We start from the raw sequence: 17,418 nt of genomic DNA on the forward strand, positions 1-17,418 counted from the left end.
ATGTGTAACCCAAACATCAAAGCGATTTATATAACCAAGCTGGTGCAAATGATTTTCAGCGCTTGATTTGGATATTTTGAGTATGTCGGCTGTCTCCCACGTGGTATAACATTGATTGTTCTCAATTATTGTTTCAATTTGATCGCTATCAACTTCAACTGGTCTACCCGACCATGGAGCATCGTCCAGAGAGAAATCTCCAGTACGAAACTTCGCAAACCACTTTTGACACGTTCGATCAGTCACATCAACCTCTCCATACACTGCCACAGATCTTTTTGTGCCTTTCAGTTGCATTTTTACCTTTCTTGAAATAAGAAAGCATAATATGCCAAAAAAGTTGCTTTTTTTCTTCCATCTTCAATATTAAAATGGTTACTCAAAACTTCACCAATTTTGATGTTTTTTTTTAAAGGCACACTGATATGACAGCTGTCACATACAATCTAACAAAAATGTTTCCAATGAAGTTAAAGACAACTTAGTGCTGCTACTAGAGCCATCTTACAGAAAAAAACGAACAAAACTTTTGGCCAACCCAATATATCACTTTTGTTCTTCACAAGGATTCTAAGATATTGAAGCTGATATTATCTCCACTATTGTAGATGCAAAAACTGAAGTCTGTAGAGTTTTCATCACTTGCCCAAGGTCATTAAAAATATAGCACATCTGCCTCTAGGACTCTTTAGAAAATCCTATACTATACTATCCCATAAGACAAAGTAATAAAACTTCTCTGCAATCATGCTGTTAATCATGTAGTCTACAGAGTATTTACTGCTGTTAGAGTAATTCAAGCCATATCTTTATGGAAATTTTGTCCTTAAAACTCCTTTACACAAACATAAAAATAAAATCAAAGAACTAATATAAAACAACACAGATTTACATAAAGCAGGGGCTACCATGACACACGTTCTATTTGGAGTTTGGAGCAGAATGTGAAACAATGTTGGTTTAGTCACCAAAAATCCATTTATTGGCTGGATTTCATAACATCTCGAGGGCAACAACATGGTATTCTATAGTCATATATTATCAGTACTTACTATGAAAAAATTGGCTGAGATTTCTGTAAATGAGATTCTTTTAGCTTGCTTTTTGAGGAATAGTAAGCTTTAGCTCACAGTACACACACTGCACAAGCACACACACATCTGTATATTTGTTTTGCAAAGAGCTTATCCTCACCATACATTCATTCAGCACACATTTTAAAACCCAATTTTGTGGCACTCCTGCAATAGGTGAGAAGGTAGTGAGGTTACAATGACATAGAATCCTTACACACTTATGAGACTTACATTTGTGTGTGGGAGACAATGCACTATTGAATAAATCGATAAGTAAGATGATTACAGATTGTGAAAAGTTCAGTGAAGAAAAGTAATACCTAGGTTGACCTGACTGAGTAACTGGGGAAGGAATGGCTTTATATTGGATAGTCAAAGAAGAGAGGCCTCTTTCTGGAGGTGGTATGTAGGACAGCTGAAGGAAAAGGAGGGGCCAGGTGGGTGAAGAAGTAGAACATAAAGATAGAGGAGATAAACACTGTAGAACTTTAGAGGAAGGAAAGAGATGAGCATGTTCTGGGAATAGAGAGGAAGACCAATTTGCCTGGATCTGAGAGAACAATTTGGAGAGTGAATTGAGATGATATTGGAGAAATTTACAGAACCATAATCATTTAAGTATCTCAGATCATGGTATGGAAATGATATTAAATTAGCAAAAACACATCATTCTCCAAAAATCCAAATTAATTTAAACATGCAAGTCAATAGAATATATATGTAATAGGCTTACACCATTTCATTATTCCAATCAAATCAGCAAATAACATGTATCTCTTTTTAGTTTACATAACCAATTTTATCTTCTATGTTATTCATCGTGATAGATAGTGAGGAATAGTAGAGGTACAGAATTGGTGGTGGAGTAGGAAGTTAATCTCTTTCAAACTCAATGTTTTTTTGACAAATCATAAGTGTGGCAGACAAGCAATTTCTCAAATTTTTTTTTCTTTCATGAAAATAGAGTTTTAGTGGGAACATGGAAACCAAGGTTAGGAACAAGATTTTGTGGCCTCCTTACAATTTGGATTTTCTACTGAGCTGTGCACAGACTGATGTGTGCAAATTTCTGCATCATTTTCTTTAATGGAAATTGTTTAACCACAAATTCCTCATTTCCCCGCCTTTTGAGCTAGAAAGCATAATGATTTGAGAACTTGTTTCAAACATGCAGATGAAGAAAGCACCCTAGTGCTTAAGGAAAGGAGGAACAGCAAGATAGAAGAACCAAGGCTACTGAATATACCTAGAGAAGAAATCTTCCTCATTAGTCAAGATCTCTCACTTCTGCAGTGTTGCTTGCACAAGGATGGGTGAACAATATGCAGGGTTGGATACATGTGACATTTCATATCTGGGGAAAAATGAGGCTTCACGTTTGTAGACATGGGGAAATGGGGTCACACTTCCATCATCAAGGGTGAGAGCAGCTATATGTTTTCTTCTGGGTCTTCTCCCTGGGAGATGCCTCCAATCTAACTAGTCACTGATGGCTCTACCTCAGTTCACTTTTGAAGTATGGAGGGATTATTCTTAGTTAAAGCATAGAAGGTTTGTTGGCACAGTCAAACCTTAGCTCTGCATGGTACTGCACAACTCTTGTGAATCACATCTTCATTCTCTTAACTGGTTCTTCCTTTAAGATGTTCAAGCTACTGGTAAGCCTTTTGGCTCTTGCCCAAGTCAGCCCCCCAGGCACTGACTCTCACATCAGCCCCTTCTATGTTTGTCACAAAATACTTGTGATTTCTGGACTTTAACTACACAAGGTGGTAGCTGAGGGAGGCATGTGAGAATAGCTGAGGGTTTTCTATGCCTACTCACCTCATGCTTATTTTAGAGAGGGTTTATCCATGGCACTAGACTTTCTCAAGAATACCAGAAGGGCAATGGGGTTTACCTTAAATTCCTTTCACCTCCATATCTTTTATAATCTCCCAATCTTTGTGTGTGTGTGTGTGTGTGTGTGTATGTGTGTGTGTGTGTATGTGTGTGTGTGTATTTGAACAGGAAGCTAGAATACTCATGCTTAATTACTTTATTCCTTCACCTCTTCTTTTTGTGTTCTCATAGTTTCCTATATAAAAGGTGTTTTATTTGTCTTTCCAAGTAGGCAGGACTTTTGTTATATCATTTTCTCATTTTTCATGAAGGAGTTTTTGCCCTTGACCACTTGCACTAGCTATAATATTTGATGGCTTTAGAGGGATCTGATCTGTCTGCTGCAGAAATGGAAAAATATCAGCTTAATATTTCATGATTTTATCTCCATCATATGTGCTTATGTGCATGCCCATATAATATGTATGATGTTAATTTGCTTTGCCAACTTGTATCAGAAAATCTTAATAAGAAAGCGAGTAGGTAGATATTTTTAAAATCAACTTTTAAGACCATCTTCAGATGAGTCTTCATTCTTATCTTTTGCCAGAGCGAATCTAAAACTTCAGTCACTAACCTGAAGATAATTGTGTGCTCTATGGCTATAATATTTAGAATATAGGTAAAATCTTGCATGCTTAAATTATCCTCATTTCTATACAAGGTGATTATCCAGTTTGAGATTCCCAATTATGGAATCTTGACAATAAAGCTTTGACTATTTTGTTTTTCACAAATTGGAGTACTCATACAAAGTGTCTTGTTTGTTCAGTATATTCTGTGTTTAAGCAGTAATTAGGCTTACTTTTATAACTGAGAAATTTAACCTCTAAAAAACTGTTTAATGACTTCACTTCCTCTTCTTCAAACTCTCAAAGGAAAGTGGAAATGCTGCATTCAACACACAAGATGAGTCTTCTAAAGAACATTTGGTACATCAAAAATTCATTACAGGTGCCAGGATAAATTTGGTAGTACACAACTTTCCTGAACCAATAAAGTTTTAAAGATATTTCTGATACATTATCTACAACACATTTGAAAATACATTTTTGAAAAATATAGGAATCACAGTTCTTTTTTTTAAGAAAACTAATTGTTTTATTTCTCATTCCAACTTGAATAAATAAACAGACAAGGAGATATAGAGGCAGATGAAGCCTAGGAAAGAGACTTGAAGATATAAATACCAACCACTTTAAGGAAGAAACATTTGCTTAAGTGCCCAACAACCTTGGTTTTCTTTTCCACAAAATAATTTTAAGTCAGATTATTTTATAATAGGATATAAAGTATAAAAGAGATATATGAACATTAAATTTTGTTAATTATGTACTATATTAAATCTCTTTATTGAAAAAATAGTTTTATACAAATTTCAATTATAATTATTTAAAAAACAATTTTTCTTATCCTCAGGAAAGATAAGAGACTTTCAGGAGGATAGAAAGAAAACACGACAATTACCTGATTTTTCATATTTGTTTTCTTAGGATATGTCTCATAATACAGGTAAGCATTTGTTCTCAAAAGAAAAGTATATTTTTGGAAATCATATATTTGGCCTGAACACTTAAGATCAAGTTCATAACAGAATAGTTAAAATAAAGAATAAAGGCAAAGGAATAACTCTAAGACATTGTAATTATGTAAAAGTGTAAAACATTTAATAAAATTGTATAGATATAGATAAATTCATCTATTATGGTATGCAGCTATTGTTTATACTGCTCTATAAATCATGCACAGTATTTTTATACATGATAGGCTACTTTAAAAATGCTTGACCCCAAACTATATGCTTTCTATAAAAAAATTCTAATTCAATTCAACAAATACCTGAAGTTTACAAGCTGCATTGCACAATTTTCTACATACTATACAATCTGCACACTGCAAAGATTAATAAGGTGCAGCCCCTGCCTTCAAAGAATTTTAAATCCCCAAAGGGAGCCCAAAAATATTTTCAGAAAATCATTATATTGATATATGTATAAAATAATCAGCAATCCGATTTTCTGGGGCATCGAGAAAAGCATATTGGAGACAATGAATACTGAAACGGGAAGTGAAGAGTGGATAGTCTTTCTACCACTAGCTAAAAGTTCAATGGTGGCACTTTCAGGCAGGAGATTACTTTGAGAAGAAGCATAGAAGCCATAAAATAAAAAAATATGTTTACAATAGAATATAGAAAACCCTGAACTATACTGTAAGTTACCTGGGAAGAAGGGTTAAATGTAGAAATGAGCAAACCATTATTTTAGGACCTCCATCAACATTTCTCATTCACAAGCCACGCTATTTTTCAAGATAATATGTTGGAACACATTAAATGTCTGAATTTAAAACTCATACACAATTTGATAGACAACAGAGAATCATATACTTTTATAAATATGTTTTTAAATCCAAAGATATTTTTATTTCCTTATAAGAGTTTAGAAGGGCATTTTGGGGTGTCCCATGTCATCTGTTCAGGCGAAATCTAAAGTGATACATTACTTTTCCATTGATAATCTCCCTGTAAAAATAAGCTATTCAAAATCATCCAGTATTCTTCAATTACTCTTTTCAAAAACAGTCTACATTTTTTCCCCTTTTGAATTAGAGGGGAAGGTGTTAGAATTAAATGAGTGAATAGAGGCAAACTTAAAATTGAGGTCTAAGTTTGACAAAAACAAAATAAACTGAAATTTAAAGGGAAAAGAGTTGAGAACAACTTATAGAATGCAAAATACCAGAGAAGAAAAGAGATCAGCGTCATGGGACCTTCTTATTTTGCACTTCCTCTTTCCTTTCCTGATATTTCATCCAAACAGAAAGACTTCAGCAAATTTTATTAAGTATGTTCTCCGAATACATTCCTAGTCTAGACAATTATAGGGAATTTAATTACTATGGAGAATTTGAGACAGTTACAGAAATGGAAGGCGCAGACAGGTGAGAGGACCAAGTTCCCTAGCCATAGAATGAGGTTGATGACAGGGCATCTTTATTAATAAGGAGCTTGGGATATGATACAGGGCAATTCAATGTAAGAGAATGTGTTAGTCCTATTCACTGCACTAACACGAGAAGCTAAAGGAGCTCCGGAACTCAGTAACTATGTGTCTTCCTTGATGGACTATTGCTTGGAAGAAAGGCTATTTTTAGGGAAGCACAAGCATATTATAACTGCTAAGACTTTAAATTTCAATGGGTAGAGTAACCATGCAATTTGTCATTCAAAATAGGGGACTTTTGAGTTAAAGAGAGCTCAAAATATAATATTACAAAGGCATTTTTTGACAAACTAAATACTCGAACAGGCAATCAGAGTTGCATGGTGACTGCCAACAGGGCCTTATCACAAGCTTCATTGGTTGGAAGTGCTGAAGCTCCTGGATCGACATTTGGATATTTACAAACGCAACATTTCAAATCCAGCTGCTAAGAACCTAAGGAAAAGAAATGCAAAAGACACGAAGCTGGAACTGAAGTCTCTGAAAGTCTTCAAAATTTCCTCAAGAACACAGGGACCACAGATAGGAAGGCTCTTGGAGGCTGTCTTTGCTCGTCTCAGCATCTGCAGAATTTTGTGTGTGGACCCTGGAGCTCAAGAACCTCTCACGCTCCCTGCCGGCCGGGGAGCACCAGCTCAGCTGCCTTCCCGCAGCCCCGGGCCAAAGTGGCTCTACTAAACCCCTCACATCAATAATCTTACTAGTTTAATACTAAAAATAATATAAATTAGGGCCATCATCCTCTTCTTACATTTCAAAGCCTAAATGGTATCATATTTAAGCCAATTAGACATAAGTGAACAATAAAGCCCATTTTTATGCTCCACAGCACGTGGGATCTTCCCAGACCAGGGCATGAACCTGTGTCCCCTGCAAAGGCAGGCAGACTCTCAACCACTGCACCACCAGGGAAGCCCTATATTGGGTATTTTTTTCAATCGGTTTATCTTATGTCTTTTCTTTTCAGAAAAAAATACTTTTTAAGGTAAAATTTTGCTGTGTCTATTTCCTTTTAACTAATTATACTAGAATATTTCCTTGTCAATTTTTGGTGTAACAAAGGAACTCAGTAATTATAGCTTACTGCGTATGAAAGCTGCCACTGAAAGCAGCCAACCTTTGGGGAAACTGGCATTTTTTTTAGTCATCCTTTAGTTTCTAAATATTCTAATGGTTAAACAATGAAAAAATCCAGGAAACCTGTTAAAATAGCTAAACACTATGAATAGCATTTTTTTGTATTCTTTGTGTGGGCCCCGATCTCCTAATTTATCTCTCTCCCTCCATTTCCCCCGATAAACATAAGTTTGTTTTCTACATCTGTGACTCTATTTCTGTTTTGTAAATAGTTTCATTTAGGGACGTGTCAGTGCGTTCCCATTTTAATAGGATTATTATTTTATTTGAACAAGAGCATCATTTTAAAGGGAAACAATAAGATGTGTATGTACTTTAGTCATTTGCAGCTCACTTGCTGATGTTTTCATCTAAGTCTATGATACCAATGAACAAAAGAAATTATTAGAAAAAATGATAGATGATATAGTAATAACAAACCCTTGTATGTCTTTATTATGTACTCTGCACTCTTTTAAGATCTTTATGTGTATTAACTCATTAATCCTTATAGTAACCATAAGAGATGGTACTATAATTATCTTCACTTACAGGTGAGCCAGTTGAGGCACAGAGGCAGTTAATAAGGGACAGATTTGAGATTCAAACACAAGGAATCTTGTTGTATAATTAGTAGCACAGGTAAGAAACAATACACAGTATGATGTATACACATTTGCAGAGCCTATTTAAGATATACTAAGAGTAGGCAAAGCTTGTTGAAAATTAAGATTTCTTGGCAATATGTTTATAAGTGTATTGATGGTCCAATGTTGGTTTGATTATCCATGAGTCATCATTACTGAATAATTCAGTGAGCAACCATTGTCTTCCCATTAGTCAGTTTCCTAAAACACACTCTATTCTTTTCATTTTCATTTCACATTTGACTCTTCTACACCATCTTATCTTCCCTGTTTATTCTGTGTGCACCTTTATGTATGTATGTGTGTGTGTATGAGGGGGTGAGGAATTCGGGGAGAGCGAATTGCAGCTCTCAGATGTGATTCCCTTTGGAATGTTTGAAAAATGATGGTTTAACACAATCTTTTTTCTCTGATTCTAGGTCTGGGGTATATTTGGGGATTTTAGGGTTTAGACTGCCGCCAAGAAGGCTGCTGCTGTTATCATACTGAACAGATGCTGCCAGCTCTTAAGCTCCAGCTATTTCTGTAGAAGCTCTTCTAACTCCTTTAAGAGTTTGCTCAAAAAAGCAAAAGGTAGGATCAGGCTACTGAAAAGCTGCCTGTGGTATTTTATCCTGCAAGGTGACAGGTTTCCTCAAGATGAAACTTTACAAGGCATAAGCCAGTTCAAAAGGAGTTCTTAATTGTTTCTTTCTAAACTTTGTTCACACCAACTTTTAAATCATTTTGCTTAAATGGAATTTTATTGAGGCTGTCAGGGGAAGACTGCACACTGTGAGTTCTATGAAACCAAAAACATTATCCCAGACTAAGTAACAGCTGGAAAGAAACTATGGGACCTCCCACATATCATCCACTGAGATCTAGACAATGGATGAGTTATTTGACACAGTAATAGCAACAGCTGCCAGGTAGGTCATTTTTAAAAACTCAACTCTGAAACGTTCAGAATTGAAATGCACAGGCTTTGGGGAACATGTTAGGGATAAAAAACATACTTAAGGATATTCCTTTGCCAAATGAAATCTGTTATTACTAGAAAGTTAATGGGCCATATTTTATATCCTCATAATATAGTTTGGAAATGTTTCAATTGAGATGAATATTATCTTAACCTAGAGGCCTAATATTGGTTCCTGAAAGCACAAATTACAATTCAGAAGTCAAATAGTATATAGCACTAACATGTGCCTCTCAAGTAATCTTATTGTCTTTTCCAAATAATTTATCATAAACAACAACAAAAAAATTGCACACACATCTGAGAACATATCCCATTCACAAGATTTTTTAATTGAAGCACATATTTCCAAATTAAAGTGATCATTTTTGTTTAAAATGAAATATGTTTTCAATAAGAAGATAGAATATGGTAAATCATGTGGAGTAATCTTTTCTCTTTAATCTTTAACTACTATAGTGTCACATCATTTATCAAATTGGTGGTGTTACTCCCCCTCAGGGATTTATTAAGTGGAAGGAAGTCCCCATTATCACGAACAGTGGTCAAATTCCTACACTCTGCTAAGTGCCACAAATAAAACACAGAAATAAAATATTTAAGAAAAGTACAATCTAAGGCAATCTTGGGAAATCAAAAGTAAAAGATTAACTAACTCATATTGTTTTTTCTTGTTTAACAGGATTCCTCACTTGTCCTACTAAGTGGGCATATTTTCAATGAAGTAAATTAAAGCAGTATTATTTATAACATGCCCAGCAGTTAAGCTTGACTGGAGTAACTCTTAACCGTGGAGTGAATACATTTTTCAGGGGCATAGCAACGTTTAAAATATGACTCTGTTTCTATATCTACCTAGGAAATGAACAATCTCACACCTAAAATGGAGAACATAATATATGGAGAGCACATAGTACATTGAGATTTTGCTTGGATTACAGTTTTATAAAATAACATAATAGGAATTATTTTATTTTATATTTTCTACTTCATGTCAATAGTGAAATTTGGCTATAAATTCTCAGAGAGGTTCAAACCATGGTCCTAACCATTTGTTTAGCTGTTTAAAAACTAAACTGAAGAGGAAGGATAATTTTCATATTATGTTTCTGTTTTATTATTTAGTTGTAATTTGGAGACTTGTTTACTTTTAAGGTACACTTAACCACGTTTTGAGATCATGCTTTGTGAAAGCATGTCCTATTGTATAAATTCCTGTACTGTTGAAATAGATGATTCAGTCAGATGAAGGATGTTGGTGCTCTGAAAGTTACATGATCTTTCCGTTTTGACCACACAGACAAGAAAGGTTCCCTGAGAGACAGTTTTGAGATATGAGAGTATAACCTAATGGATAAAAATAAAAATGTCGGGGCATTTGAAGTGGACGTTCGATCTTTGATATAGCCTGGAGCCTCGAGGGGCTGTTTTTGCTGTTCAGGTTTTGGGAAAACAGGAATGATTTGTATATTCATAAAAGTCAGTTGTTTTATGAACAGTCCATACAAGTTGAAACTTGAAACAAATGAGAAATGAGTGGAAATAATACCCAGAAATAAACTCTTTTAAACTTTCCTGTTATCTTGATTTTAAAGGGTAATTATTTTCACAAAAGTGCATTCTGAGTAATCTACTGAACACTAAACTTGTTAGAGAGTAGCAACACAAAAGTGACAGGTCTTAAGTCTAAATTTTGCTATTCAAACCAACAGGAGCTCAGATTTCAATATTTTGAAAGATTTTCTAACAGCCGACTTTGAAAACATCTTTCACAGTACAGCTCACAGTTCGCTCCAAGGGGATTAACTGCTTACAAGTAGCCAGTTTTTCCCATTCCTAATTAACAAGCTTTTGTTATTACCCTCATGAGACTTGTTGATTTCGATTTGGTAGGTCCTTAGAATGAGAATTTTGCCCTAGAGAGATTTACACAGATGATCCTGGAAACAAATTGGCTAAAAATCAGTCACATAGCAGTAAAAGGTTTTTCAGCTTCTAGCTGTGTACCTCCAGAGTTCCTCTTCCACAGATACAACTGTCAACTCCACTCTATTTCTTCCAACCCCTTTCTCTCACTTACTCTGTAAAAGCATATTTCAAAACTAGAACCACATTTGTCTTCATCCCCCTAATAGTTACCTCTTTCCTTCTATCTTCTATATTTAATCAAAAGCATAACCATCTACCCTATATTCAAACCTAAAACCTAGAATCCATTCCTGATCCCTCATTATCTCTGGAATTCCATTAACTCCACTGATCATTAATAGGTCCTCAAAAATATCTCTCTAATCCATGTACTTCCTTCCATTTCTATTCCACTATACTAGCCTAGGGCCCTATTGTTTCTAGCTTGTATTAAACATCTTTTATCTACCTTCCAAAAATCCCCTGGATCCCATCCCCTCGCAAATACACACAAAACCTTCCTTATAATTCAACCTTTAGAGTAGGGCTATCATGATGTTTTAAATATAAGTAGAAATTGTGCATATATTTCTTTAAATCATCTTCAAACCTTTTCTCTGCACTTAGAAATATGTCAACTTTATGAAAACAGGGACCGTATCTCAACGTTCAGATAGTAACTATCACAATACTTTGCACAAAGTAAGGATTCTAGAAATACTTTTCCCTATTGTTTTGATATTATACATAGTTAATTCCACTTAGCCAGAGATAACTCTTCTATATTACGTATTCCATTGTACAAACTCCTGTGCATCCTCCTAGTTTTTCTCATTTCTTCTTCTGTTATAGAACAATATGTATTCAGACATTTTATTCACAACTTGACTAATTGAAAAGGGAAAAATATTTTGATTATATGCAGAACTTTATTTTTGAAAGTATGATAAGCTTTTAAAGTTTATTGATTTATTCTTATTTTTTGCTTCATTTAATAATCCCAAATATATGGGGATATATATATATATATGTATAGCTGATTCACTTTGTTTTAAAGCAGAAACCAACACACCATTGTAAAGCAATTATACTCCAATAAAGATGTTAAAAAAAAAAGTTCCAAATATACATGCCACTTCTGGAGATGAAGAATTATTTAATAACCGTTTCCTTTTTCTGGAGAGGATTACTCTCACTTCTCATAGTATAATGGAACTCTAAGGACAAATGATAATTAGGAATGTACTTTTCTGTAAGGAGAATTCATTATGGCACCACCTGCTACCATGATCGTTGGATTATCATTCTTTCTCTAATGGGCATCACTTTTCAGAAACTTTTACTAGGTGTTAGAAATTAAGTATGGCTTTTAGAATTTCCAAAGAAAAAATTTTAAGCACTAAAAAGAAAAACTAGAAAGCACACACACATACACACACACACATGCACACACACACTCTTTGTGATTTCTATGAGAAAATAATTGTACAGACTTAAAAAAACTGATGTCTATCAAATTTATACTACCGTCTCATATTTTAAAATATCTATTTAAATAAATTTATTTTCAATTTCTTCCATTAGCTTAGAGTAATCTAAATTTCAAAATCAGATAACAATTAAATGATAACTGCCATGTGTCTTGTTTGCTACTACTAAAGTTGTAGTACTTTTAAATATTAAAAAAGACACTATCAAATTTTGGTTCTAGATAAGTAGAGAAATTTTGTAGCTTTATAGGCAAATGCTAAAAGAAACTATCTTGTGAATCTACAAATAGTTCCTTATTTCCCATCTTCAACACATATGAGTCAGGTTTCTTTTCAGATGTTAACTCCTGAGAAAGTCCTTCCTGGACCACCATCTGAAACAGCAGCCCCCACTCTATTATAGTCTATCTCCTTATCTTGCTTCATTTCCCTTCCTAGTATTCATCATATCTGAAATCATGTTATATATCCAATTGCATATCTGCTTATTATATGCTGTCCTGGCTAGAATATAAAGTCTATTTGGGCAGGTACTTTCTGTTTCACATTCATTGCTGTATCCCAAGGACCTAAAATATAAGTGATATTCAACCCTCCAAAAGAAAAGTTGAAGGACAATATATCAGGACACTTGAATATGGTCAGTTCTTATGTATCTCAACACCCTTCTCCTGACTGACAATTCCAGGTATATTTTATTCAAATTTTCTTTGTTGCTTAAATTATTTTTAAAAAGACAAAAAAGAAAGAAAGAAAAAAAATCCCCTGTTCTAAAAATTTTATTTTGGGGCTTCCCTGGTGGTGCAGTGGTTGACAGTCCACCTGCCGATGCAGGGGACGCGGGTTCGTGCCCCGGTCCGGGAGGATCCTGCATGCCGCAGAGCGGCTGGGCCCGTGAGCCATGGCCGCTGAGCCTGCACGTCCGGAGCCTGTGCTCCACAGCGGGAGAGGTCACAACAGTGAGAGGCCCGCGTACCACAAAAAAAAAAAAAAAAAAAATTATTTTGTTTTTATCTTTTCATTATTTAACTTTTTTGACAAACATTAATTGTATAATATGAATACTCAAAATGCATTTGAATAATTTATATAGGTATATATGCTAAAGGCTACATTTACCAATCTTGACTGAATTGTTTGCCTTATTACTGTAAAATTATATGATATAAAATATATATACTTCATATAAAATATAAATTTCATAATATTTCATGAGTCACTTGGAACATGATAAGAATGAACAAAATGAGCCAAATCATTGATAAATCACATTATATAAAGAAAAATTTTGGAAGCATAACACAATCCACAGAGTAGTTATCTATAAGCTAATAAACATTAAATAATAAGTCACCAGTTAATCCCAGTATACCAGTTTGATAATGCCCAGTGTGTTGACTTGACTTGTTTCCCAGTTTTCAGTTATCTCTTTACCTTAATTTGCTATCTATATGGCTTAACTTTATATTAAGATTACTCTAAGTTTCACCCTCTTAGCCTTCCTTTTAAGGCCTGTAAAAAAATCTTCAAATCAAACCCCATCCACCAGCCTTTTTAAATCACCCATCAGGATTTCTGGGTAGTTTTAAAATATGTATAAACTTTAAGATTGCTGCCAGTATATTCATGAATAACAACTGACATTCAGTATCACCTGCTAATCTTCATATATTTCCTGAACTATTTTTCTACTCTTTTAAAAATTCATTTGTAGTTGTCTCTCTTCTACAGTCCTATACCACTAATGTCATTAGATGTCCTGAACAACTCCATCATCTCCCAAAGATGCTACATCTCATCTTCCCTCTGCTAGGAATAAGGCCATTTCTTTCGACTGTGCCTCTAATGCATGGTTCCTCAAACTTGGTGTTATTGTCATTTTGTTACCAGTGGCTGTCCTTCCATTTTAAGTTGTTTAGCAACATCCCTGGCTTCTGCCCACTAAATGCCAGGAACGTACCCCCTCTAGCTGTGACACCCAGAAGTGTTTCTAGATATGGGGGCAGATAGATTTCCCAGTTCAGAACTACTGCTCTACTGGATACCATTTTCCACCCGTGCAATTCAGATACCTTACCTTATAAATTAATAACTTTTTGGTAGATTCTCAGTCTCCTCAGCTTCTTTCCAGTGATAGGTAAGTATGCCCAATTTTTTTCTTATGTAAAACCAAACTCTTTCAACCCTATATTTCTTTGTTTCCTTTCCAGATGTTAATTTATCTCTGATTTAGTTTTGAAAAAGTTCCCTTCAAAGTTAAACTTTTTGAATTGCTGTTCAAAAGCTGACTTTTATGCCATTTCCCTCTCAACTACAATGTTATATCTACTCAATAAGTCCTTAGAAAATAATCTTTGTTGCTTTATCCAATGGACACTTTTTTTTTTAAATTGAAGTATAGTTGATTTACAATGTTGTGTTAGTTTCAGGTGTAAAGCACAGTGATTCAGTTACACACACACACACACACATACACACAGATTCTTTTTATTTTGAATTTTATTTTATTTATTTTTTTATACAGCAGGTTCTTATTAGTTACCAATTTTATACATATTAGTGTATATAAGTCAATCCCAATCTCCCAGTTCATCCCACCACCACCACCCTCACCACCACCACTTTCCCCCCTTGATGTCCATACAATTTTTCTCTACATCTGTGTCTCTATTTCTGCCCTGCAAACTGGTTCATCTGTACCATTTTTCTAGGTTCCACATACATGCGTTAATATGTGATATTTATTTTTCTCTTTCTGACTTACTTCATTCTGTATGACAGTCTCTAGATCCAACTACATCACTACAAATGACCCAATTTCATTCATTTTTATGGCAGAGTAATATTCCATTGTATATATATACCACATCTTCTTTATCCATTCATCTGTTGATGGGCATTTAGGTTGCTTCCATGACCTGGTTATTGTAAATAGTGCTGCAATGAACATTGGGGTGCATGTGTCTTTTTGAATGATGGTTTTCTCTGGGTATATGCCCAGTAGTGGGATTGCTTGGTCATATGGTAATTCTATTTTTACTTTTTAAAGGAATCTCCATACTGTTCTCCATAATGGCTGTATCAATTTACATTTGCACCAACAGAGCAAGAGGGTTCCTTTTTCTCCACACACTCTCCAGCAAGAGATGCTTTTTCAGATTCTTTTCCCTTATAGGTTATTACAAAATATTGAGTATAGTTCTCTGTGCTATACAGTAGGTAGGTCCTTGCCAGTTATCTAGTTTATATATAGTAGTGTGTATATGTTAATCCCAAACTCCTAATTTATCCCTCTCCTCTTTCCCCTTTGTAACCATAAGTTTGTTTTCTATGTCTGTGGGTCTGTTTCTGTTTTGTATATAGATTCATTTGTATCATTTCTTTTTAGATTCCACATAATTGATATCATGTGGTATTTGTCTTTCTCTCTCTGACTTACTTCACTTAGTATGATAATCTCCAGATCCATCCATGTTGCTGCAAATGACATTATTTCATTCTTTTTAATGGCTAAGTAATATTCCATTATATATATATATATATATATATATATATATATATATATGACATCTTCTTTATTCATTCATCTGTCAATGGACATTTAGATTGTTTCCATGTCTTGGCTATTGTAAATAGTGTTGCTATGAACATAGGGGCACATGTATCTTTTTGAATTACAGTTTTGTCTGGGTGTATGCCTAGGAGTGAGATTTCTGGGTCATATGGCAACTCTATTTTTAGTTTTTTGAGGAACCTTCATACTGTTCTCCAACGAACACTTTTTAAACCTTAATCTATAAACGTATAGAACATTTTGATTACTCATTTATTCTTAAAACACTCTCTCCTTGGTGCCAGCATCTTCTCAGTCTCATGTTCAGGGTCTTCATTCTTTATCTTTCACAAAAATATTGGTGTTGTTATTGACTCCTGATAGACCCTCTTTTTGTTTTTGTTTTCTTTTCCACACTACAAGTTTAACCTACTAGTTTAAGCTCTTACACTCTTATCTTCAGCATAGAACTTTTTTCTCCCATCAAGATATTTATTTCTAATATTTTCTGACTGACAGACTAATAACCTTAGCATGAATTGTGTTCTCCATAAAGTTTTTTTAAACTTATTTATCGTACTCAATGGAATATCTCAATTATATATTGCATATAAAGCACAAACTCTGGCACACAGTTCACCCCAGATAAATGTTGACATCATCACCATCATCATCACCACCTCAACATCATAAACACTGACATAACGATAACAAACCTTCTGCCTACGTAGCTTAAATACATATTTAACTCTACATACTCAAAATAAAATTCTTTTTCTCCTCTGCATTTTCCTCAAACATCCTCCTTCTCTTATTTCAGTCTAAACCAGGCTCTATCCTCTACCTTACTCCTACTGTTTCTTTGTTGAATATTCGTATTCATCAGTTCTGCCACCATTGCAATAGTATGTCTCATCTTAGTCTTTGTAGGTGGTGTTTGATCATAACTAACCTCAAATTCTGTGTTTCCCGCCTCCTCTTTCCTATCTGATCTGTGTGACCTGCTGAAACCACAAGCCTGCCTAGCAGTCCTCTACTTTAAATTCTACTTTGTCATTCCATATCCCTTAGGTTAGAATTCAAACCTCTTAACCTGGCTCAGAGGGTCCCTTGCATATATCCCACATGTTGTTTCCTCTGCCTGGGTTTTCTGGGCTCTCTGTTCTGCTTCTGCCTCCCTTGGATTGATGACTTCTGCTAAACATGATGGTCTAAATCTTGGCCCAGCTTCTTACTAGCACGGAGACTAGAACATGGGAAGAGTCTAAAAAACCTGATTTTTATAGTAGTATTATTGCTAATAATCTTGCTAACAATGGGACATTCCACAGGTCTCAGTTTAAATTTTATTCCTAGGTTTACTTTTCTTATCTCTGATTTGGTTATTTAATCCTAACGGGAAGTTTTTCCCTTTTGATTCCCCACTTACATTATAGGTTTAAGGCCTGCCTTCTCTCCCACCTTCCACTGATTCTAGCAGACATTATGTCCATTTTGTTTACCATGTATTCCCAGGGCCTATCAAAGTGCCCATCACAAAGCATTATTTGATCAAACATATTTTTGAACAAATGAGTCAGCAGGTGAATGGATGGATGAATAAATAAAAGAATGATAATTAGAAAATTTCTTGACTATTCCAATCTGGACTTTTGGGCTCGGTTACAGAAATTTATATTAAAACATTTTATCTTGAACTAGTCATTTACTTCCTTTATGTATAAAAATAGAAAATATTATATTTATTTGAAAATAATTTGTTGGGCAAATAATATGAGAAT

Source organism: Tursiops truncatus, chromosome 5 (genome assembly GCF_011762595.2).
Source record: "Tursiops truncatus isolate mTurTru1 chromosome 5, mTurTru1.mat.Y, whole genome shotgun sequence".
NCBI classification, from domain to species: Eukaryota; Metazoa; Chordata; class Mammalia; order Artiodactyla; family Delphinidae; genus Tursiops; species Tursiops truncatus.